The sequence below is a fragment of the Festucalex cinctus genome, chromosome 8 (genome assembly GCF_051991245.1).
Source record: "Festucalex cinctus isolate MCC-2025b chromosome 8, RoL_Fcin_1.0, whole genome shotgun sequence".
Lineage (NCBI taxonomy): Eukaryota > Metazoa > Chordata > Actinopteri > Syngnathiformes > Syngnathidae > Festucalex > Festucalex cinctus.
In genome coordinates this window covers 2,038,397-2,053,296 of record NC_135418.1, presented here as the reverse complement: position 1 = coordinate 2,053,296, position 14,900 = coordinate 2,038,397, and positions in this window count along the sequence as shown.

Here is a 14,900-nt window from a genome sequence, read left to right as displayed (position 1 = left end):
ATGCGGGTCGTACCGTTGATCGTACCGGCGCAAGTGAGGTATCAAAAGATGCGTCTCGATCTGACTCGGCGGGGTACCATTTTTTTTCGGAATTTCGAGTTACCATGGCGACGCAATTTCCCAAAAACCCCGCCAAAAAGTCCCATAGGAATAAATGGAGAAGGGAAAAAAACATCGACAAATTTAACACCTTTTTCGAAGCCACGCTGCGCGCACATACATTGACCGACCGAGACGATTTTTAGCTCATTTTGTTGCAATTTTTCCCATCTTTAGCTCTGTGTCGAAATTTTTTTTAAGAAATGTAAGCGCTCCCTCCTGTGCGGGTTCAAAGACAGGGTGTGAAATGAAGAAAAAAAGGCGTTTTACATTAGTGTGTATTGCGTTTGCTAGAGTGGAGCAATCAGCGCTAGAGTGGAGAGACAAAAAAAATTCTTTCGAAAAATTTCACTTCAACTCGTCACCCTGGCCACAATATTTGCTCAGTAAACATCAAATTTGGATATTTTGTAGTCACAAGGGTCTTCTTTCTGACAAACCCACTTTTGTGCGGCAAAGGTGTCATTTAGTACCTTTTATTTGACTTGAAGCGAGGGGAAGTCGCACTTTTTCGCCCATTGAGCCCCATGTTATTTTCGCCGCCTTTTTTTGTCATTTTTTTAAAAGTCGCACGTTTTCAACCTGCTCTAATTTGGTCATTTTTTATCCGATTTAAAAAATAAGAACATGCTTGCGTTCCCCAAAGCCTTGCCGTTCTAACGGGGCATTTCTGAAATCTGTATCTTAAACCGTTGAGTCGCGAGAGCCTTTTGTTCGAGGTGTGCGCTTTCTCATAGAACTCAATTGAAGCAAAATGTTCGCCCACCTGGTAATTACGAAATGTGTGTGCGTGAATGTGCATATTTGTTAAAGTGACAGTAACCCATTTTCAGTTTATTGATTATGGCTTAACTTCCACATTTCTTGATCAATTAAAACCATTCGAATTTTAAACTCTTCAGATCATTCCCTATTTTCGCTTAATAAAAAAAAAATCAAAGCACAATATTAGATTTTTGTTTATGAAATGTAATGTAATGAACTGCTATTTAAATGGTGCTTTTTGAGCTATTCTGCCCACTCTCTCACTTCTGCACAGCAACTGCCTCAGCCAATCAGAGCTGCTTGTTGTCATCTACGCCTGGAATTTCCCCACCACCGCCCACACACAGTGGCGGCCATCTTGGCCAGGGATTCTCACACTACTGTCCATACAGAGCGGCGGCCATCTTGGCCAGGGATTCTCACACGACTGCCCAGATAGAGCGGCGGCCATCTTGGCCAGGGATTCTCACACTCCTGTCCATACAGAGCGGCGGCCATCTTGGCCAGGGATTCTCACACGACTGCCCAGATAGAGCGGCGGCCATCTTGGCCAGGGATTCTCACACTACTGCCCATACAGAGCGGCGGCCATCTTGGCCAGGGATTCTCACACTCCTGTCCATACAGAGCGGCGGCCATCTTGGCCAGGGATTCTCACACGACTGCCCAGATAGAGCGGCGGCCATCTTGGCCAGGGATTCTCACACTACTGCCCATACAGAGCGGCGGCCATCTTGGCCAATTGATTAGCTTGGCCAGGGATTGACCTAATTTCAACAGGAAGTGACCCAGACAGACCTAAATTCAACAGGAAGTGACTTGATTTCAGCAGGAAATGACCTGAAAATGACCTGATATCAACAGGAAGTGACTTAATTTGAACAGGAAGTGACCTAATTTCAACAGGAAGTGACCCAGTCAGACCTAAATTCAACAGGAAGTGACTTGATTTCAGCAGGAAATGACCTGAAAATGACCTGATATCAACAGGAAGTGACTTAATTTGAACAGGAAGTGACCTAATTTCAACAGGAAGTTACCCAGAACTGACCTAAAATCAACAGGAAGTGACTGGATTTCAACAGGAAGTGACCTAATATCAACAGGAAGTGACCCGAATTTAACAGGAAGTGACCTAATATCAACAGGAAGTGACCCAATCTCAACAGGAAGTGACCTGATTTCAACAGGAAGTGACCTGAAATCAACAGGAAGTGAGCATGCTAGTGCTAAGTTAGCATGTTAATGTTAGCTTAGGATGCTAATGCTAGGTTAGCATGTTAATGCAAATGCTAAGTTAACATGCTGTTATGTTAGCATGCTAATGCTAAGTTAGCATGCTAATGCTAATGCTAAGTTAGCATGCTAATGTTAAGTTAGCATGCTAATGCTAATGCAAGTTAGCATGCTAATGTTAAGTTAGCATGCTAATGCTAGTTTATCAAGCTAATGCTAAGCTAGCATGCTAATGCTAATGCTACGTTAGCATGCTAATGCTAAATTAGCATGCTAATGCTAAGTTAACATGTTAATGCTAATGCTAAGTTAGCATGCTAATGCTACGTTAGCATGCTAATGCTAAGTTAGCATGCTAATGCTAATGCTAAGTTAGCATGCTAATGCTTCGTTAGCATGCTAATGCTAAGTTAGCATGCTAATGCTAATGCTACGTTAGCATGCTAATGCTAAGTTAGCATGCTAATGCTAATGCTACGTTAGCATGCTAATGCTAATGCTAAGTTAGCATGCTAATGCTACGTTAGCATGCTAATGCTACGTTAGCATGCTAATGCTAAGTTAGCATGCTAATGCTAATGCTAAGTTAGCATGCTAATGCTAATGCTAAGTTAGCATGCTAATGCTACATTAGCATGCTAATGCTAAGTTAGCATGCTAATGCTAAGTTAGCATGCTAATGCTAATGCTAAGTTAGCATGCTAATGCTACATTAGCATGCTAATGCTAAGTTAGCATGCTAATGCTAAGTTAGCATGCTAATGCTAATGCTAAGTTAGCATGCTAATGCTACATTAGCATGCTAATGCTAAGTTAGCATGCTAATGCTAAGTTAGCATGCTAATGCTAATGCTAAGTTAGCATGCTAATGCTACATTAGCATGCTAATGCTAAGTTAGCATGCTAATGCTAAGTTAGCATGCTAATGCTAAGTTAGCATGCTAATGCTAATGCTAAGTTAGCATGCTAATGCTAAGTTAGCACGTTAATGCTAATGTTAGCTTAGCATGCTAATCCTCATGCAAAGTTAACATGTAGGAAGTGACCCAGAACGGACCAGTGCATTCGGCTTTCCACCTTGCAAGAGTCAGCAGTCACATCCAAAATTTCCGCGGGAATTTTTCTAGTTATTCTTTTTATTTTTCTTTATTCTTCACATTTTTTCAGACAAAATGCGGGCCGTACCGTTGAACGTACCGGCACAAGTGAGGTATCAAAAGATGCGTCTCGATCTGACTCGGCGGGGTACCATTTTTTTTCGGAATTTCGAGTTACCATGGCGACGCAATTTCCCAAAAACCCCGCCAAAAAGTCCCATAGGAATGAATGGAGAAGGGGAAAAAACATCGACAAATTTAACACCTTTTTCGAAGCCACGCTGCGCGCACATACATTGACCGACCGAGACGATTTTTAGCTCATTTTGTTGCAATTTTTCCCATCTTTAGCTCTGTGTCGAAAATTTTTTTAAGAAATGTAAGCGCTCCCTCCTGTGCGGGTTCAAAGACAGGGTGTGAAATGAAGAAAAAAAGGCTTTTTACATTAGTGTGTATTGCGTTTGCTAGAGTGGAGCAATCAGCGCTAGAGTGGAGAGACAAAAAAAATTCTTTCGAAAAATTTCACTTCAACTCGTCACCGTGGCCACAATATTTGCTCAGTAAACATCAAATTTGGATATTTTGTAGTCACAAGGGTCTTCTTTCTGACAAACCCACTTTTGTGCGGCAAAGGTGTCATTTAGTACCTTTTATTTGACTTGAAGCGAGGGGAAGTCGCACTTTTTCGCCCATTGAGTCCCATGTTATTTTCGCCGCCTTTTTTTGTCATTTTTTTAAAAGTCACACGTTTTCAACCTGCTCTAATTTGGTCATTTTTTATCCGATTTAAAAAATGAGAACATGCTTGCGTTCCCCAAAGCCTTGCCGTTCTAACGGGGCATTTCTGAAATCTGTATCTTAAACCGTTGAGTCGTGAGAGCCTTTTGTTCGAGGTGTGCGCTTTCTCATAGAACTCAATTGAAGCAAAATGTTCGCCCACCTGGTAATTACGAAATGTGTGTGCGTGAATGCGCATATTTGTTAAAGTGACAGTAACCCATTTTCAGTTTATTGATTATGGCTTAACTTCCGCATTTCTTGATCAATTAAAACCATTCAAATTTTAAACTCTTCAGATCATTCCCTATTTTCGCTTAATGAAAAAAAATCAAAGCACAATATTATATTTTTGTTTATGAAATGTAATGTAATGAACTGCTATTTAAATGGTGCTTTTTGAGCTATTCTGCCCACTCTCTCACTTCTGCACAGCAACTGCCTCAGCCAATCAGAGCTGCTTGTTGTCATCCACGCCTGGAATTTCCCCACCAACGCCCACACACTGTGGCGGCCATCTTGGCCAGGGATTCTCACACTACTGGCCATACAGAGCGACGGCCATCTTGGCCAGGGATTCTCACACTACTGCCCATATAGAGCGGCGGCCATCTTGGCCAGGGATTCTCACACTACTGCCCATACAGAGCGGCGGCCATCTTGGCCAGGGATTCTCACACTACTGCCCATATAGAGCGGCAGCCATCTTGGCCAGGGATTCTCACACGACTGCCCAGATAGAGCGGCGGCCATCTTGGCCAGGGATTCTCACACTCCTGTCCATACAGAGCGGCGGCCATCTTGGCCAGGGATTCTCACACGACTGCCCAGATAGAGCGGCGGCCATCTTGGCCAGGGATTCTCACACGACTGCCCATACAGAGCGGCGGCCATCTTGGCCAGGGATTCTCACACTCCTGTCCATACAGAGCGGCGGCCATCTTGGCCAGGGATTCTCACACAACTGCCCAGATAGAGCGGCGGCCATCTTGGCCAGGGATTCTCACACTACTGCCCATACAGAGCGGCGGCCATCTTGGCCAATTGATTAGCTTGGCCAGGGATTGACCTAATTTCAACAGGAAGTGACCCAGACAGACCTAAATTCAACAGGAAGTGACTTTATTTCAGCAGGAAATGACCTGAAAATGACCTGATATCAACAGGAAGTGACTTAATTTGAACAGGAAGTGACCTAATTTCAATAGGAAGTGACCCAGACAGACCTAAATTCAACAGGAAGTGACTTGATTTCAGCAGGAAATGACCTAAAAATGACCTGATATCAACAGGAAGTGACTTAATTTGAACAGGAAGTGACCTAATTTCAACAGGAAGTGACCCAGAACTGACCTAAAATCAACAAGAAGTGACTGGATTTCAACAGGAAGTGACCTAATATCAACAGGAAGTGACCCGACTTTAACAGGAAGTGACCTGATTTCAACAGGAAGTGACCTGAAATCAACAGGAAGTGAGCATGCTAGTGCTAAGTTAGCATGCTAATGTTAGCTGAGCGTACTAATGCTAAGTTAGCATGCTAAAGTTAGCTTAGCATGCTAATGCTAATGTTAACTTAGCATGCTAATGTTAAGTTAGCATGCTAATGCTAGTTTATCAAGCTAATGCTAAGCTAGCATGCTAATGCTAATGCTACGTTAGCATGCTAATGCTAAATTAGCATGCTAATGCTAAGTTAACATGTTAATGCTAATGCTAAGTTAGCATGCTAATGCTACGTTAGCATGCTAATGCTACGTTAGCATGCTAATGCTAAGTTAGCATGCTAATGCTAATGCTAAGTTAGCATGCTAATGCTTCGTTAGCATGCTAATGCTAAGTTAGCATGCTAATGCTAATGCTACGTTAGCATGCTAATGCTAAGTTAACATGCTAATGCTAATGCTACGTTAGCATGCTAATGCTAATGCTAAGTTAGCATGCTAATGCTACGTTAGCATGCTAATGCTAAGTTAGCATGCTAATGCTAAGTTAGCATGCTAATGCTAATGCTAAGTTAGCATGCTAATGCTAATGCTAAGTTAGCATGCTAATGCTACATTAGCATGCTAATGCTAAGTTAGCATGCTAATGCTAAGTTAGCATGCTAATGCTAATGCTAAGTTAGCATGCTAATGCTAATGCTAAGTTAGCATGCTAATGCTACATTAGCATGCTAATGCTAAGTTAGCATGCTAATGCTAAGTTAGCATGCTAATGCTAATGCTAAGTTAGCATGCTAATGCTACATTAGCATGCTAATGCTAAGTTAGCATGCTAATGCTAATGCTAAGTTAGCATGCTAATGCTACATTAGCATGCTAATGCTAAGTTAGCATGCTAATGCTAAGTTAGCATGCTAATGCTAATGCTAAGTTAGCATGCTAATGCTAAGTTAGCACGTTAATGCTAATGTTAGCTTAGCATGCTAATCCTCATGCAAAGTTAACATGTAGGAAGTGACCCAGAACGGACCAGTGCATTCGGCTTTTCACCTTGCAAGAGTCAGCAGTCACATCCAAAATTTCCGCGGGAATTTTTCTAGTTATGTGACTGCTGCCCGCAAAGCAGTAGCGAAGCTACTGCTGCGGAGCAGTCACATATTACTATCCAGAAAAAAAGCGTTTATTTTTTCTTCTTATTTTTCTTTATTAACCGGAATTTTTCAGACAAAATGCGGGTCGTACCGTTGAACGTACCGTCACAAGTGAGGTATCAAAAGATGCGTCTCGATCTGACTCGGCGGGGTACCATTTTTTTTCGGAATTTCGAGTTACCATGGCGACGCAATTTCCCAAAAACCCCGCCAAAAAGTCCCATAGGAATGAATGGAGAAGGGGAAAAAACATCGACAAATTTAACACCTTTTTCGAAGCCACGCTGCGCGCACATACATTGACCGACCGAGACGATTTTTAGCTCATTTTGTTGCAATTTTTCCCATCTTTAGCTCTGTGTCGAAATTTTTTTTAAGAAATGTAAGCGCTCCCTCCTGTGCGGGTTCAAAGACAGGGTGTGAAATGAAGAAAAAAAGGCTTTTTACATTAGTGTGTATTGCGTTTGCTAGAGTGGAGCAATCAGCGCTAGAGTGGAGAGACAAAAAAAATTCTTTCGAAAAATTTCACTTCAACTCGTCACCGTGGCCACAATATTTGCTCAGTAAACATCAAATTTGGATATTTTGTAGTCACAAGGGTCTTCTTTCTGACAAACCCACTTTTGTGCGGCAAAGGTGTCATTTAGTACCTTTTATTTGACTTGAAGCGAGGGGAAGTCGCACTTTTTCGCCCATTGAGCCCCATGTTATTTTCGCCGCCTTTTTTTGTCATTTTTTTAAAAGTAACACGTTTTCAACCTGCTCTAATTTGGTCTTTTTTTTTATCCGATTTAAAAAATGAGAACATGCTTGCGTTCCCCAAAGCCTTGCCGTTCTAACGGAGCATTTCTGAAATCTGTATCTTAAACCGTTGAGTCGTGAGAGCCTTTTGTTCGAGGTGTGCGCTTTCTCATAGAACTCAATTGAAGCAAAATGTTCGCCCACCTGGTAATTACGAAATGTGTGTGCGTGAATGCGCATATTTGTTAAAGTGACAGTAACCCATTTTCAGTTTATTGATTATGGCTTAACTTCCACATTTCTTGATCAATTAAAACCATTCGAATTTTAAACTCTTCAGATCATTCCCAATTTTCGCTTAATGAAAAAAAATCAAAGCACTATATTATATTTTTGTTTATGAAATGTAATGTAATGAACTGCTATTTAAATGGTGCTTTTTGAGCTATTCTGCCCACTCTCTCACTTCTGCACAGCAACTGCCTCAGCCAATCAGAGCTGCTTGTTGTCATCCACGCCTGGAATTTCCCCACCACCGCCCACACACTGTGGCGGCCATCTTGGCCAGGGATTCTCACACAACTGTCCATACAGAGCGGCGGCCATCTTGGCCAGGGATTCTCACACTCCTGTCCATACAGAGTGGTGGCCATCTTGGCCAATTGATTGGCTAGGCCAGTGATTCTCACATTACTGTCCATACAGAGCGGCGGCCATCTTGGCCAGGGATTCTCACACTACTGTCCATACAGAGCGGCGGCCATCTTGGCCAGGGATTCTCACACGACTGCCCAAACAGAGCGGCGGCCATCTTGGCCAATTGATTAGCTTGGCCAGGGATTGACCTAATTTCAACAGGAAGTGACCCAGACAGACCTAAATTCAACAGGAAGTGACTTGATTTCAGCAGGAAATGACCTAAAAATGACCTGATATCAACAGGAAGTGACTTAATTTGGACAGGAAGTGACCTAATTTCAACAGGAAGTGACCCAGAACTGACCTAAAATCAACAGGAAGTGACTGGATTTCAACAGGAAGTGACCTAATATCAACAGGAAGTGACCCGACTTTAACAGGAAGTGACCTGATTTCAACAGGAAGTGACCTGAAATCAACAGGAAGTGAGCATGCTAGTGCTAAGTTAGCATGCTAATGTTAGCTGAGCATACTAATGCTAAGTTAGCATGCTAAAGTTAGCTTAGCATGCTAATGCTAATGTTAATTTAGCATGCTAATGTTAAGTTAGCATGCTAATGCTAGTTTATCAAGCTAATGCTAAGCTAGCATGCTAATGCTAACGCTACGTTAGCATGCTAATGCTAAATTAGCATGCTAATGCTAAGTTAACATGTTAATGCTAATGCTAAGTTAGCATGCTAATGCTACGTTAGCATGCTAATGCTAAGTTAGCATGCTAATGCTAAGTTAGCATGCTAATGCTAATGCTACGTTAGCATGCTAATGCTAAGTTAGCATGCTAATGCTAATGCTACGTTAGCATGCTAATGCTAATGCTAAGTTAGCATGCTAATGCTACGTTAGCATGCTAATGCTAAGTTAGCATGCTAATGCTAAGTTAGCATGCTAATGCTTATGCTAAGTTAGCATGCTAATGCTAATGCTAAGTTAGCATGCTAATGCTAATGCTAAGTTAGCATGCTAATGCTACATTAGCATGCTAATGCTAAGTTAGCATGCTAATGCTAAGTTAGCATGCTAATGCTAATGCTAAGTTAGCATGCTAATGCTACATTAGCATGCTAATGCTAAGTTAGCATGCTAATGCTAAGTTAGCATGCTAATGCTAATGCTAAGTTAGCATGCTAATGCTACATTAGCATGCTAATGCTAAGTTAGCATGCTAATGCTAATGCTAAGTTAGCATGCTAATGCTACATTAGCATGCTAATGCTAAGTTAGCATGCTAATGCTAAGTTAGCATGCTAATGCTAATGCTAAGTTAGCATGCTAATGCTAAGTTAGCACGTTAATGCTAATGTTAGCTTAGCATGCTAATCCTCATGCAAAGTTAACATGTAGGAAGTGACCCAGAACGGACCAGTGCATTCGGCTTTCCACCTTGCAAGAGTCAGCAGTCACATCCAAAATTTCCGCGGGAATTTTTCTAGTTCTTATTGTGTGAAGGCTGGAGGCCTTCACACATATGTTATTCTACACCATTCCCGTTATTGTGTGAAGGCTGGAGGCCTTCACACATATGTTATTCTACACCATTCCCGTTATTCTTCTTATTATTATTATTATATTTTATTCCTCGCACTTTTTTGTCCAGCTTCTACTTCCACATTTTTCACCCGATTCACTCCGTTCCAATTTCAAACGATTCCAAATATTCGCGCCTAGAGCGCTTCCATTTTTCTTATTCCCACAATTCACGTGTTACCCGCAATTCCCGATTTCGTACCCGATTTTTCCCCATGTATTCTTAATGGGAGATTCAAAATTTCACATTTCCTTCCACAGTTTTCATCCGATTCACTTCGTTCCAACTTCAATATGTTCCATCATGAGCTCTTCCAGCTTTTCAGTTCCAAAATTCACGCCTTACCCACAATTCACGATTTCGTACCCGAATATTTCCCACATTCTACATTTTTCATTTACTTCCACATTATTCATCCGATTGACTTCGTTCCAACTTCAATATATTCCAGCAATTCAAGCCATGAGCTCTTCCAGCTTTTCAGTTCCAAAATTCACTCCTTACCCACAATTCTCGATTTCGTACCCGCACATTACCCACATTCTACATTTTCCATTTACTTCGACATTTTTCATCCGATTGACGTCGTTTCAACTTCAATATATTCCACCAATTCAAGCCATGAGCTCTTCCAGCTTTTCAGTTCCAAAATTCACGCCTTACCCACAATTCCCAATTTCGTACCCAAATATTTCCCACATTCTACATTTTCCATTTACTTACACATTATTCATCCGATTGACTTTGTTCCAACTTCAATATATTCCAGCAATTCAAGCCATGAGCTCTTCCAGCTTTTCAGTTCCAAAATTCATGCCTTACCCACAATTCCCGATTTCGTACCCGAATATTTCCCACATTATACATTTCACATTTACTTCGACATTTTTCATCCGATTGACGTCGTTTCAACTTCAATCTATTCCACCAATTCAAGCCATGAGCTCTTCCTGCTTTTCAGTTCCAAAATTCACGCCTTACCCACAATTCCCAATTTCGTGCCCAAATATTTCCCACATTCTACATTTTCCATTTACTTCCACATTATTTATCCGATTGACTTCGTTCTAACTTCAATATATTCCAGCAATTCAAGCCATGAGCTCTTCCAGCTTTTCAGTTCCAAAATTCATGCCTTACCCACAATTCCGATTTCGTACCCGAATATTTCCCACATTCTACATTTCACATTTACTTCGACATTTTTTATCCGATTGACGTTGTTTCAACTTCAATATATTCCACCAATTCAAGCCATGAGCTCTTCCAGCTTTTCAGTTCCAAAATTCCCGCCTTACCCACAATTCCCAATTTCGTACCCAAATATTTCCCACATTCTACATTTTCCATTTACTTCCACATTATTTATCCGATTGACTTCGTTCCAACTTCAATATATTCCACCATTTCACGTCATGAGCTCTTCCATCTTACCACCTAACTTACCACGTATGGCGGCCATTTTCCAACTTACCATCCAGAAAAAAAGCGTTTATTATGTGACTGCTGCCCGCAAAGCAGTAGCGAAGCTACTGCTGCGGAGCAGTCACATATTACTATCCAGAAAAAAAGCGTTTATTTTTCTTATTTTTCTTTATTAACCGGAATTTTTCAGACAAAATGCGGGTCGTACCGTTGAACGTACCGGCACAAGTGAGGTATCAAAAGATGCGTCTCGATCTGACTCGGCGGGGTACCATTTTTTTTCGGAATTTCGAGTTACCATGGCGACGCAATTTCCCAAAAACCCCGCCAAAAAGTCCCATAGGAATGAATGGAGAAGGGGAAAAAACATCGACAAATTTAACACCTTTTTCGAAGCCACGCTGCGCGCACATACATTGACCGACCGAGACGATTTTTAGCTCATTTTGTTGCAATTTTTCCCATCTTTAGCTCTGTGTCGAAATTTTTTTTAAGAAATGTAAGCGCTCCCTCCTGTGCGGGTTCAAAGACAGGGTGTGAAATGAAGAAAAAAAGGCTTTTTACATTAGTGTGTATTGCGTTTGCTAGAGTGGAGCAATCAGCGCTAGAGTGTAGAGACAAAAAAAATTCTTTCGAAAAATTTCACTTCAACTCGTCACCGTGGCCACAATATTTGCTCAGTAAACATCACATTTGGATATTTTGTAGTCACAAGGGTCTTCTTTCTGACAAACCCACTTTTGTGCGGCAAAGGTGTCATTTAGTACCTTTTATTTGACTTGAAGCGAGGGGAAGTCGCACTTTTTCGCCCATTGAGCCCCATGTTATTTTCGCCACCTTTTTTTGTCATTTTTTTAAAAGTCGCACGTTTTCAACCTGCTCTAATTTGGTCATTTTTTATCCGATTTAAAAAATGAGAACATGCTTGCGTTCCCCAAAGCCTTGCCGTTCTAACGGGGCATTTCTGAAATCTGTATCTTAAACCGTTGAGTCGTGAGAGCCTTTTGTTCGAGGTGTGCGCTTTCTCATAGAACTCAATTGAAGCAAAATGTTCGCCCACCTGGTAATTACGAAATGTGTGTGCGTGAATGCGCATATTTGTTAAAGTGACAGTAACCCATTTTCAGTTTAGTGATTATGGCTTAACTTCCACATTTCTTGATCAATTAATGCTAACTTTGCAGAACGGACCAGTGCATTCGGCTTTCCACCTTGCAAGAGTCAGCAGTCACATCCAAAATTTCCGCGGGAATTTTTCTAGTTATGTGACTGCTGCCCGCAAAGCAGTAGCGAAGCTACTGCTGCGGAGCAGTCACATATTACTATCCAGAAAAAAAGCGTTTATTATTATTATTACGTCTTATTCTTCACATTTTTTCAGACGAAATGCGGGTCGTACCGTTGATCGTACCGGCGCAAGTGAGGTATCAAAAGATGCGTCTCGATCTGACTCGGCGGGGTACCATTTTTTTTCGGAATTTCGAGTTACCATGGCGACGCAATTTCCCAAAAACCCCGCCAAAAAGTCCCATAGGAATAAATGGAGAAGGGAAAAAAACATCGACAAATTTAACACCTTTTTCGAAGCCACGCTGCGCGCACATACATTGACCGACCGAGACGATTTTTAGCTCATTTTGTTGCAATTTTTCCCATCTTTAGCTCTGTGTCGAAATTTTTTTTAAGAAATGTAAGCGCTCCCTCCTGTGCGGGTTCAAAGACAGGGTGTGAAATGAAGAAAAAAAGGCGTTTTACATTAGTGTGTATTGCGTTTGCTAGAGTGGAGCAATCAGCGCTAGAGTGGAGAGACAAAAAAAATTCTTTCGAAAAATTTCACTTCAACTCGTCACCCTGGCCACAATATTTGCTCAGTAAACATCAAATTTGGATATTTTGTAGTCACAAGGGTCTTCTTTCTGACAAACCCACTTTTGTGCGGCAAAGGTGTCATTTAGTACCTTTTATTTGACTTGAAGCGAGGGGAAGTCGCACTTTTTCGCCCATTGAGCCCCATGTTATTTTCGCCGCCTTTTTTTGTCATTTTTTTAAAAGTCGCACGTTTTCAACCTGCTCTAATTTGGTCATTTTTTATCCGATTTAAAAAATAAGAACATGCTTGCGTTCCCCAAAGCCTTGCCGTTCTAACGGGGCATTTCTGAAATCTGTATCTTAAACCGTTGAGTCGCGAGAGCCTTTTGTTCGAGGTGTGCGCTTTCTCATAGAACTCAATTGAAGCAAAATGTTCGCCCACCTGGTAATTACGAAATGTGTGTGCGTGAATGTGCATATTTGTTAAAGTGACAGTAACCCATTTTCAGTTTATTGATTATGGCTTAACTTCCACATTTCTTGATCAATTAAAACCATTCGAATTTTAAACTCTTCAGATCATTCCCTATTTTCGCTTAATAAAAAAAAAATCAAAGCACAATATTAGATTTTTGTTTATGAAATGTAATGTAATGAACTGCTATTTAAATGGTGCTTTTTGAGCTATTCTGCCCACTCTCTCACTTCTGCACAGCAACTGCCTCAGCCAATCAGAGCTGCTTGTTGTCATCTACGCCTGGAATTTCCCCACCACCGCCCACACACAGTGGCGGCCATCTTGGCCAGGGATTCTCACACTACTGTCCATACAGAGCGGCGGCCATCTTGGCCAGGGATTCTCACACGACTGCCCAGATAGAGCGGCGGCCATCTTGGCCAGGGATTCTCACACTCCTGTCCATACAGAGCGGCGGCCATCTTGGCCAGGGATTCTCACACGACTGCCCAGATAGAGCGGCGGCCATCTTGGCCAGGGATTCTCACACTACTGCCCATACAGAGCGGCGGCCATCTTGGCCAGGGATTCTCACACTCCTGTCCATACAGAGCGGCGGCCATCTTGGCCAGGGATTCTCACACGACTGCCCAGATAGAGCGGCGGCCATCTTGGCCAGGGATTCTCACACTACTGCCCATACAGAGCGGCGGCCATCTTGGCCAATTGATTAGCTTGGCCAGGGATTGACCTAATTTCAACAGGAAGTGACCCAGACAGACCTAAATTCAACAGGAAGTGACTTGATTTCAGCAGGAAATGACCTGAAAATGACCTGATATCAACAGGAAGTGACTTAATTTGAACAGGAAGTGACCTAATTTCAACAGGAAGTGACCCAGTCAGACCTAAATTCAACAGGAAGTGACTTGATTTCAGCAGGAAATGACCTGAAAATGACCTGATATCAACAGGAAGTGACTTAATTTGAACAGGAAGTGACCTAATTTCAACAGGAAGTTACCCAGAACTGACCTAAAATCAACAGGAAGTGACTGGATTTCAACAGGAAGTGACCTAATATCAACAGGAAGTGACCCGAATTTAACAGGAAGTGACCTAATATCAACAGGAAGTGACCCAATCTCAACAGGAAGTGACCTGATTTCAACAGGAAGTGACCTGAAATCAACAGGAAGTGAGCATGCTAGTGCTAAGTTAGCATGTTAATGTTAGCTTAGGATGCTAATGCTAGGTTAGCATGTTAATGCAAATGCTAAGTTAACATGCTGTTATGTTAGCATGCTAATGCTAAGTTAGCATGCTAATGCTAATGCTAAGTTAGCATGCTAATGTTAAGTTAGCATGCTAATGCTAATGCAAGTTAGCATGCTAATGTTAAGTTAGCATGCTAATGCTAGTTTATCAAGCTAATGCTAAGCTAGCATGCTAATGCTAATGCTACGTTAGCATGCTAATGCTAAATTAGCATGCTAATGCTAAGTTAACATGTTAATGCTAATGCTAAGTTAGCATGCTAATGCTACGTTAGCATGCTAATGCTAAGTTAGCATGCTAATGCTAATGCTAAGTTAGCATGCTAATGCTTCGTTAGCATGCTAATGCTAAGTTAGCATGCTAATGCTAATGCTACGTTAGCATGCTAATGCT